Source organism: Rhinopithecus roxellana, chromosome 7 (assembly GCF_007565055.1).
Source record: "Rhinopithecus roxellana isolate Shanxi Qingling chromosome 7, ASM756505v1, whole genome shotgun sequence".
NCBI classification, from domain to species: domain Eukaryota; kingdom Metazoa; phylum Chordata; class Mammalia; order Primates; family Cercopithecidae; genus Rhinopithecus; species Rhinopithecus roxellana.
Window position 1 is genome coordinate 131,538,596 of NC_044555.1, and position 7,436 is coordinate 131,546,031.

Genomic DNA, 7,436 nt, shown 5'->3' on the forward strand with positions numbered 1-7,436 from the left:
AATTGTAGGGAAATAAGGAGAAACTACCTTACTCATGGTATTTCTATTCCTACCAGATGTTTCTATTCTAAAATTTAAAATGCTACCTTAGCCATGGAGATTTGCTTCAGGTTCTTCCTAAAAGAAAATTTTTTCATAAACAAAGTTTATGAAGAAATAAATAACAGATTTAGCTTCTGGGCTGATGATATGAGGAACAAGGTGAACAAACTCCCAAGAATAGCAACCACAATAGGTAAAAACTATTTTATAAAAACAACCATTTATCTTATCTGTAAAGAGTCCTAAGGGCACACAGAAAATGAAGAAATATTTACTCAAAAAAATCTACCAAATCTTGCTTAAAAAAGAAAAAAAAAGAATAAACAGTGAAAACCTGCGTCACTTGAGGCACACCCTTCTCTCTCCCTCTCCCCACTCAGTTCAGCGTAACAGAAGTTCCACATCAGGCTGGTAGGGCCAAGAAGATGGGGCCCTCTTACCCTCAGCTCCTAGTCAAGATGTATGGTCTGTCCCTGGAAGAGACAGGCCATCAGAATGTCTCATGTCCCTTAGCTCAATGTTGCACAATGGAATGAAATTACAAATCAGTACCAAAAATATGAGAAATTCACCAACATATGGAAGTTAAACAAGACACTTTTATATAACCAATGGATCAAAGAAGAAATCATGTGAAAAATTGCCAAAAAAAAAAAAAAGAGATCAAAGAAAATGAAGACATATCACTTAAATTTTGAGGAACCAGTGAAAGCAGTACTGAGAGGAATTTATAGCTCTAAACTCATATATTTTAAAAAGGAAGCTCTCAAATGTGTCTCCCACCTACTTGGGAAGGTATTAAAAAAAGATAAGCAAAATTAAACCTTAGACAAGAAGAAAATAATGAAACATAGAGTGGGAAAACTCAAATAAAAACTAAGAAAATAGAGCATATCAATAAAATCAAGATTTCTTTGTTTGAAAAGATCGACAAAGCTAGAAAACCTTTATCAAAAAAACAGACTAAGAAGAAAAGAAAGTAAAATTAAATTACTGATATCAGAAATAAAAGAGGGGACCAACTGCCGAGAAATGCAGATTATAAAAAAAAGACAACTCTATGACAACCAATTAGATAACTTAGATGAAATATAAGAATTTCTAGAAAAATATAAATTACTAAAACTGTTTTAAGAACAAGTATAAAATCTAGATAGAACTATAAAAATAAAGTAAATTAGTACTTTTAAACCTTCCTGCAAAAAAAGCCATGCCCAGATGGTTTCCCTGTTGAATTCTACCCGATATTTAAAAAATAATAATCACCAGTCTCTCTCAAAACTTTCCAAAAAATAGAAAATAAAGAATGCTTCCCAACTGATTCTATGAGGCCAGTAATACTCTTATACCAAACAAAATAATGGCATCACAAGAAAAGGAAAGTGAAAAACAATATACTAAATTAATACAGATGTAAAAAATCCTCAATAAAATGAATCTAGCAATACATAAAATGCATTATACACCAGGAACAACTGAAATTTATTGCAGGTATTTAAGGATGGTCCAACACTTGAAAACCAATTAATGTGATATACTGTATAAATAGGCTAAAAAAGGAAAACAATATGATCATTCAATTGTTACCTAAACAGCATTTCATGACATTTAACGCCTAATAATAATAAAGAAAACACTCTCCATAAACTAGTAACAGAAGGTATGCGCTGAGATGTGTCCCCTGCAAATGCATATGTGGAAGTCCTAACCCTCAGTACCTCAGAACGTAACTTTTTGGACATGGGTCTTTAAAAAGGTAATTCAGTTAAAATGGGGTTGCAGGGGTGGGCCCTAAGCCAATATGACTTGTGTCTTTATCACAAAAGGAGATCAGGCCAGGCATGGTGGCACATGCCTGTGGTTCCAGCTACTCAGGAGTTTGTAGTGTGATGACTGCTTGAGCCCAGAAGGTCAAGGCTGTGGTAAGCTGTGACTGCGCCACTGCACTCCAGCCTGGGTGACAAAGTGAGACTCTGTCTCAAAAAGAAAAAAAAGAAAAAAAAAAAAAAAGGATATTAGGACCCAGACACATAGAGAGTAAAGACCATGCGAAGATATAGAGAGAAGACAGCCATCTGCCAGGCAAGGAGATAAACCCCAGAAGATATTATCTCTGTCAATGCCTTGATCTTGTATTTTCAGCCTCCAGAATTGTGACAAAATATAATTCTTTTGTCAAGATGTCCAGTCTGTAGTACTTTATCATCACAGCTTTAGAAATCTAATGCAGAGGGAAACTTCCTCAACTTGGTAATGAACAAGTACAAAACCATTCAGTTGTAATTATCCTTCATAGTGACAAACTCGATGTTTTCCTCTAAGAGTGAGAACAAACCAAAGATGTTACACTGGAAGTCCTAGCTAGTGCGAGAAGATAAGAAAAGGAAATAAAAGATATAAAGGTGGGGAAGAAAAAAATTAAAATGTCATTGTTCACAGATGACATGACTGCCTATATAGAAAATTTGGGGAGAAAATTATGAAAAACAAAACAAAACAGAACTCATGAACTTAATACGTGATTATAGCAAGTTTGCAGGATATGATATTAATATTAAAAAATCAATGCCTTCCTGTATTCTAGCAATGAATGAGTAGAATTTGATATTAGGAACACAGTATCCTTTCTAGTAGGATAAAAAATGAAAGTTTCATATTTAATAAAATTTGTACAGGATATATATGGAGAAAACCAAAAAATTCTGATAAACAATACCTAAGAGAATACACATAAATGGAGAGATATTACATTTTCCTGTACTAGAAAATGCAATTATTAAGATGTTAATTCTTCCCAATTTGATCTATATACGTTCAAAGCATATCACAGTCCAAATCCCAGGAAGCTTTTTGTGGAAGTAGACAAGCTGATCTAAAGTTTATATGTAAAGGCAAAGACCTACTAGAATGGCTAAAATCCAAAAAAGTGACAAAACCAAATTCTGGCAAAAAGCACAGCCATAGGAACTCACATTTATTGCTGGTGGGAATGCAAAATAGTGCAGCCACTTTGGATGACAGCTTGGCAATCTCTTACAAAATTAAACATAGTCTTAATACATACAATCCAGCAATTGCAATCTTAGGTATTTACCCAATTGATTTAATAACATATGTTCACACAAAAAACTACATGTAAATGTTTAGGTTGGAAGCAATCAAGATTATCTTCAATAGCTGAAGGAATAAACTGTGATATAATTAATGGTTATTCAGTGATACAATAAAATGAGGTATCATGTCATTAAAGACATGGAAGAATCTTAAATTCATATTGTTATGTGAAAGAAGCCAATATATAAAAGGTATGTACTTTATGATTCCAATCATATGACATTCTGGGACAGAAAAAAGAACTATGGAGACAATAAATGGATAATTGGTTACCAAGGATTCAGAGGGAGAAGAGAAGGATGAATAGGTGAAGAACAAGGGAATTCTGGTGCAGTAAAATTATTCTGTGTAATATATAATGCTGGATACAAGACATTACGCATTTGTCAAAACCCATATAACTTACACTGCAAAGAGTGAACCTTAATGAAAACTATGTTTAAAAAATCATTTAGAAGGTCAGGGGATCCTAGAAAGTAATGCAGAATGTGATGAAAGGATCTAACTGTATTAAAAATGTATGAAACAACCTCACTGAAAGGGACGAAGGGAAAGGTATTGGCTTAAGTATTAAATAACACTGGAAATGAGTGGTCTTTAAGATTAAAGGGAAGGACAAATGAGATCACATCAAGTTTAAAAGCTTCTGCACAGCAAAGGAAACAATCAGAAAAGTGAGGAGAAAACCCACAGAATGGGAGAGAATATTTGCAAGTTACCTATCTGACAAGGGATTAATAATTAGAACATATAAGGAGCTCAAACAACTCTACAGAAAAAAAAAGCTAATAATCTGATTTTTTTAGGTGGCCAAAAGGTCTGAATACACATTTATCAAAAGAAGACATACAAGTGGCAAACAGGTATATGAAAAGGTACTTAAAATCATTGATCATCAGAGAAATGCAAATCAAAACCACAATGAAACATCTTCTCACCCCTGTTAACATGGCTTTTATCCAAAAGAAGCAATAACAAACGCTGGTGAGGAGTGGTCATGTAAATTAGTACAACCACTCTGGAGAATAGTTTGGAGCTTCATGAAAAACTAAAAAATACATAATCCAACAACCCCACTGCTGGGTATATCCCCAAAAGAAAGGAAATCAATATATCAAAGAGATACCTGCACTCCCATGTTTCTTGCAGCATTGTTCACAATAGCCAATATTTAGAAGCAACCTAAGTGTCCATCAATACACAAATGGATAAAGAAAATGGATAGCTGCGGGTGGCTGTGCTGGTGGCGTTCAAGATGTCGACCAAGAATTTCCGAGTCAGTGACGGGGACTGGATTTGCCCTGACAAAAAATGTGGAAATGTAAACTTTGCTAGAAGAACCAGCTGTAATCGATGTGGTCGGGAGAAAACAACTGAGGCCAAGATGATGAAAGCTGGGGGCACTGAAATAGGAAAGACACTTGCAGAAAAGAGCCGAGGCCTATTTAGTGCTAATGACTGGCAATGTAAAACTTGCAGCAATGTGAATTGGGCCAGAAGATCAGAGTGTAATATGTGTAATACTCCAAAGTATGCTAAATTAGAAGAAAGAACAGGATATGGTGGTGGTTTTAATGAAAGAGAAAATGTTGAATATATAGAAAGAGAAGAATCTGATGGTGAATATGATGAGTTTGGACGTAAAAAGAAGAAATACAGAGGGAAAGCAGTTGGTCCTGCATCTATATTAAAGGAAGTTGAAGATAAAGAATCAGAGGGAGAAGAAGAGGATGAGGATGAAGATCTTTCTAAATACAAATTAGATGAGGATGAGGATGAGGATGAAGATGATGCTGATCTCTCAAAATATAATCTTGATGCCAGTGAAGAAGAAGATAGTAATAAAAAGAAATCTAATAGACGAAGTCGCTCAAAGTCTCGATCTTCACATTCACGATCTTCATCACGCTCATCCTCCCCCTCAAGTTCAAGGTCTAGGTCCAGGTCCCGTTCAAGAAGTTCTTCCAGTTCGCAGTCAAGATCTCGTTCCAGTTCCAGAGAACGTTCGAGATCTCGTGGGTCGAAATCAAGATCCAGCTCCAGGTCCCACAGGGGCTCTTCTTCCCCACGAAAAAGATCTTACTCAAGTTCATCATCTTCTCCTGAGAGGAACAGAAAGAGAAGTCGTTCTAGATCTTCTTCATCTGGTGATCGCAAAAAAAAGACGAACAAGATCACGGTCACCCGAAAGACGCCACAGGTCATCTTCTGGATCATCCCATTCTGGTTCCCGTTCAAGTTCAAAAAAGAAATAATGTATTAAAATTTACATCTTAAAAAAATCCAGTTCAGTGCATGAAGCATATTTTTAAAGAAGTTGGTGTCTTACTTGGTCAGAAGTGCTAAATCTGCTAGTAGAGGTGCATGCCTTTCATTGCTTTTCAAAACAATACAGCTGTGTTTATTTGTGAAGTTAAAAGTAAATAGCATTTTAAGCCATAATGTCCCAAAATAGATGCTCTGTCATTCATTATTACAACCATTTGCTTCATTTAAAACCACTTCAGCTGTAACAAAGTACTTTGCTTCCTAATTTAAACCCATTTTTCTCATTTTCAAATACATCCTGTCCATTGGCTAAGACAGGATTACTTAGGCTTTCCTGAACTTTGGGTTTGGAGGCAAGACTGGAAACTAGTTGGAAACAACATACTTGTGGAAAAGACAGTCAACCTGTTTATGCTGTTAACAGATGTCAAAGTGATTCTCATAAAAAAAAAGTTAAACTATATTGTAAGCAGCCAACTGTAAATGTCTTTGAAATTCCCTCTGCTAAGGGTGCCTTAGAATCATTGTGTCTCTTTTATCCAGCTTTACTTTTTTGCTCCACATTTAATGCGAAAGAATCTTGTGACATCTACAAGGAGAGAAGTGGGATTTATTTTCCTTTTTGACACACAATTTGGGACAAAAAAGAAAGTCTTAAGAGTCTATCTCTTCTCTATTGATATGGTTGCTTGATAAAGACATCTCAAAATGTTTACCAATGTTTTAAGAAGCTTTGTGTGATATTCTTCAAAATCTAGTTACCAAATATGATATGGTAGAAAAGGCTAAATCATAGTCAATGAGCAAATTGAAGTAAGCTTTTAAAGTATATTTCTCTTTTGGTGAAAGGCCAGTGGAGACATTGTGAATTTAAGTGAACATTTGCCTCAAGATGTTAACTATAAACATACTGCATACAATTTTCTTCTGAATAACAAGTGAATGCTTATCTCTACATGATGTAAGCAAAAATCATTATTTTTCCTATTCATTTGAAGTAAGTTATGGCTTAAAATGCTTTCGGAGTTCATTTCTCAAAATTAAAATCTGGTCACGTGAGCTTCAGTTTGTTTTCTGGTTTAAAAAATAAAAAGGTTTCTCTTAACAGTATTTCCAGTGACAATGCAAGGTAAGTATATCAAAGAAAATCAACAGTTGTGCTTGGGGGCTTTTTGTTATGGGATATTGATTTCTTTTCCTTGTTTTTTTTCCATAACATTGTCTGCTGCAATTTAAATAAAAAATTACGACATTTTAAGATATTTCGTAGACAGACCAAACAAAAATATATGTTTTTATTTTAAAATGAATGTTTTTCTCTTCAGCTGATCTAAAAATGAAAGCAAAATATCTAATGTAGAAATATTTTGATAATATTTTTACAGTGAGCTTTCCCATGTTTGTATGTCTTAATTTTCTTTGCTGCGTTTATGTAGGTTGCACAAGAACTTTTACTCACTTGTAATTGTGCCTCAGACTTTTTGAAAGTCTACCTTCTAAATTACCCAGATGATCTAGATTCTACATGTTACCATTGGTTTATTCTTGTGCTTTCTGTATTTAAAACTTTGGCTGTACTAAGCAAATGCAAGGTTATAATTTAGCTAATAGTAGTTTACAGACAATTCTGATGATTATGATTTCATTTGGTTTAACTAAACTGTACTAGTTCATTTCATAAGGAAATGATACTGTAGACAAATGTAAATAAAGCCTGTGAGTCAAGCATCAAGTGGTGTTTGTTAGAAATAAACTAGAGATTTTTAAACTCTGAAAAAAAAAAAAAAAAAAAAAAGAAAATGAGGTACATGTACACAGTGGAATACTATTTAGCCATAAAAAGAATGAGATCTGGTCATTTGCAACAACATGGATAGAACTGGAGGCCATTATGTTAAGTGCAACAAGCCAGTCACAGAAATACAAACTTCACATGTTCTCACTTACTTGTGGGAGCTAAAAATGAAAACAACTGAACTCATGGGCATAGAGAGTGGAAGGATGGTTACCAG

At 34.4% G+C, this 7,436-nt stretch overlaps 1 pseudogene across 1 annotated transcript; it reads left to right on the top strand.

Moving 5' to 3' along the window:
- Nucleotides 1-4,377: 4,377 nt before the first annotated feature.
- LOC104658570 lies at nt 4,378-7,196 on the top strand (annotated as a pseudogene). The gene has a single exon (XR_004058404.1). The product of XR_004058404.1 is annotated as a zinc finger Ran-binding domain-containing protein 2 pseudogene (transcript).
- The last annotated feature ends 240 nt before the right edge of the window (nt 7,197-7,436 follow it).